This window comes from Triticum dicoccoides, chromosome 6B (genome assembly GCF_002162155.2).
Source record: "Triticum dicoccoides isolate Atlit2015 ecotype Zavitan chromosome 6B, WEW_v2.0, whole genome shotgun sequence".
NCBI lineage: Eukaryota > Viridiplantae > Streptophyta > Magnoliopsida > Poales > Poaceae > Triticum > Triticum dicoccoides.
The window spans coordinates 218,736,525-218,740,476 of NC_041391.1; the positions used below are offsets into that span (position 1 = coordinate 218,736,525).

At 41.3% G+C, this 3,952-nt stretch overlaps 1 pseudogene; it reads right to left on the reverse strand.

Moving 5' to 3' along the window:
* Positions 1 to 405: 405 nt before the first annotated feature.
* On the reverse strand, positions 406 to 892 carry LOC119324684 (annotated as a pseudogene).
* Positions 893 to 3,952: the final 3,060 nt, after the last annotated feature.

Here is a 3,952-nt window from a genome sequence, read left to right on the forward strand (position 1 = left end):
ATAATAAAATGAGAAATTGAAAGATTTCGTTGAAATTGTTCATTTGGAAATTCATAAAAATTCTCGTAGAATCGAGAATGAAGTTTTCATTATGTACATGCCATATCATGAATTAGTAACTGCATCCAATCTCCAAAAAGTCCCGATTGTTTCGATTTTTGAAATGGGATATTTACGGAATCCCCATGAATAGGATCAAATCTTATTCCATGCTATTTCCAGAAGATTCTTCTTTCTTATTCTTAAGCAAGCCCTCGAGAGGGCTTAGTTGATCATGATTTCTGTTTTCTCTTTCTTTTCCTTTTTGTTTGGTTCGAGAAAGATATCGTCTGATTCTCCTTCTATTGATTCTTTTCCGATCGAGATGTACGGATCCATGTGTCGACATACATAGATTCTGTTCATGGATTAACGAAAATGTGCAAGAGCTCTATTTGCCTCTGCCATTCTATGAGTCGCTTCCTTTTTGCGTATGGCACCCCCACTCCCTTTGGCAGCATCTACTAATTCAGAACTTAATTTGAAAGCCATATTTCGACCCGTACGCTTTTGGGATGCTTCTATAACCAACGAATGGCAAGTGCTCTTCCTTGTTTAGATCCTATTTCAATCGGAACTTTCCGCGTCGATCCTTTTTTATTACGTCTTGTTTTTACTCCTATATTGGGAGTTACTCTATGTATTGCTTGACGTAAAACCAATACTGGATTTGTTTATGTCTTTTGTTGAATCTTTTTCACGGCTCGATAGAGAATTTGATAAGCCAACGATTTTTTCCGTCTTTCATAATAAGGTTAACCACCATGTTAACTAATCGATTACGAAAAATTGGATCGGATTTTGCAGTTCTTTTTTCTGTAGTACCTCGACGTGGCATGAGCGTGAAAGAGGTTCAAGAATCCGTTTTCTTTTTATAAGGGCTAAAATCACTTATTTTTTGGCTTTTTGACCCCATATTGTAGGGTGGATCTCGAAAGATAGGGAAGATCTCCCTCCAAGCCGTACATACGACTTTCATCGAATACGGCTTTCCACAGAATTCTATAGGGATCTATGAGATCGAGTATGGAATTCTGTTTACTCACTTTAAATTGAGTATATGTTTCCCTCCTTTTCCCGCTAGGATCGGAAATCCTGTATTTTCCATATCCATACGATCGAGTCCTTAGGTTTCCGAAATAGTGTAATGGAAAAAGAAGTGCTTCGTATCATTGCTATTTGACTCGGACCTATTCTGAAAAAGTCGAGGTATTTCGAATTGTTTGTTGACACGGACAAAGTAAGGGAAAACCTCTGAAAGAATTTCCATATTAACCTTGGACATATAAGAGTTCCCAATCGAATCTCTTTAGAAAGAGGATCTTTTGTCTCATGGATGTCCTGTTAAATAGAGCACCTACCCTGCATAGATTAGGCATACAGGCCTTTCAACCCACTTTAGTAGAGGGGCGTACTATTTCTTTACACCCATTAGTGTGTAAGGGTTTCAATGCGGACTTTGATGGAGATCAAATGGTTGTTCATCTACCTTTATCCTTGGAAGCTCAGGCAGAAGCCCATTTACTTATGTTTTCTCATATGAATCTCTTATCTCCCGCTATTGGGGATCCTATTTGCGTACCAACCCAAGACATGCTTATCGAGCTTTATGTATTAACGATTGGAAAGCGTCGAGGTATTTGTGCAAATAGATATAATAGTTGCAGAAACTATCCAAATCTAAAAGTAAATTACAATCATAATAATAATTCTAAATATAGGAAAGATAAAGAACCCCATTTTTCTAGTTCTTATGATGCACTGGGAGTTTATAGACAAAAAGTAATCAGTTTAGATAGTCCCTGGGGGGCCCGAGCCATCAGTGAGATACCACTCTGGAAGAGCTCAGATTCTAACCTTGTGTCAGACCCGCGGGCCAAGGGACAGTCTCAGGTAGACAGTTTCTATGGGGCGTAGGCCTCCCAAAAGGTAACGGAGGCGTGCAAAGGTTTCCTCGGGCCAGACGGATATTGGTCCTCGAGTGCAAAGGCAGAAGGGAGCTTGACTGCAAGACTCACCCGTCGAGCAGAGACGAAAGTCGGCCTTAGTATCAAGGAATTCCTAACGTTTTGGGTGGAATGGGAATTGCTATTATTTCTACTTCTCGAGGAATACTGACAAATCGAGAAGCTCAACTAAATAGAATTGGGGGAGAAGTCTTATGTTATGTGGATTTATTAGGAATTATTGAGTGAAAGAAACACCTCAGGGGGCCCACACCCTGGCCAGGAGGGTGGGGGCGCGCCCACCCCCACTGGGCGCGCCCCGTGTCTCCTGGGCCCCCTGGTGGCCCCCCGGTGTCCATCTTCCGCTATATGAAGGCTTTTACCCTGGAAAAAATCGCGGGCAAGCTTACGAGATGAAACTCCGCCGCCACGAGGCGGAACCTTGGCAGAACCAATCTAGAGCTCCGGCATAGCTGTTCTGCCGGGGATACTTCCCTCCGGGAGGGGGAAATCATCACCATTGTCATCACCAACGATCCTCCCACCAGGAGAGGGTCAATCTCCATCAACATCTTCACTAGCACCATCTCCTCTCAAAGCCTAGTTCATCTCTTGTATCCAATCTTGTATCCAAAACCACAAATTGGTACCTGTGGGTTGCTAGTAGTGTTGATTACTCCTTGTAGTTGATACTTATTGGTTTACTTGGTGAAAGATTATATGTTCAGATCCTTAATGCATATTATTACACCTCTGATTATGAACATGAATATGCTTTGTGAGTAGTTATGTTTGTTCCTGAGGACATGGGTGAAGTCTTGCTATTAGTAGTCATGTGAATTTGGTATTCGTTCGATATTTTGATGAGATGTATGTTGTCTTTCCTCTAGTGGTGTTATGTGAACGTCGACTACATGACACTTCACCATTATTGGGCCTAGAGGAAGGCATTGGTAAGTAATAAGTAGATGATGGGTTGCTAGAGTGATAGAAGCTTAAACCCTAGTTTATGCGTTGCTTCGTTAGGGGCTGATTTGGATCCATATGTTTAATGTTGTGGTTAGGTTTACCTTAATACTTTTGTTGTAGTTACGGATGCTTGCAATAGGGGTTAATCATAAGTGGGATGCTTGTCCAAGTAAGGGCAGTACCCAAGCACCGGTCCACCCACATATCAAATTATCAAAGTACCAAACGCGAATCATATGAACGTGATGAAACTAGCTTGACGATAATTCCCATGTGTCCTCGGGAGCACTTTTCTCATTATAAGAAATTGTCCAGGCTTATCCTTTGCTACAAAAAGGATTGGGCCACCTTGCTGCACCTTATTTACTTTTATTTCTTATTACTCGTTACAATTTATCTTATCACAAAACTATCTATTACTTACAATTTCAGTGCTTGTAGAGAAAACCTTACTAAAAACCGCTTATCATTTCCTTCTGCTCCTCGTTGGGTTCGACACTCTTACTTATCAAAAGGACTATGATAGATCCCCTACACTTGTGGGTCATCAGGATGCTTGTCCAAGTAAGGGCAGCACCCAAGCACCAGTCCACCCACATATCAAATTATCAAAGTAACAAACGCGAATCATATGAGCGTGATGAAAACTAGCTTGACGATAATTCCCATGTGTCCTCGGGAGCGTTTTCCTTTATATAAGAGTTTGTCCAGGCTTGTCCTTTGCTACAAAAAGTATTGGGCCACCTTACTGCACCTTGTTTACTTTTGTTGCTTGTTACCCGTTACAAATTACCTTATCACAAAACTATCTTTTACCAATAATTCTAGTGCTTGCAGAGAATACCTTACTGAAAACCGCTTGTCATTTCCTTCTGCTCCTCGTTGGGTTTGACACTCTTACTTATCGAAAGGACTACGATAGATCCCCTATACTTGTGGGTCATAAAGACTCTTTTCTGGCACCGTTACCGAGGAATGAAGCGCCTTTGGTAAGTGGA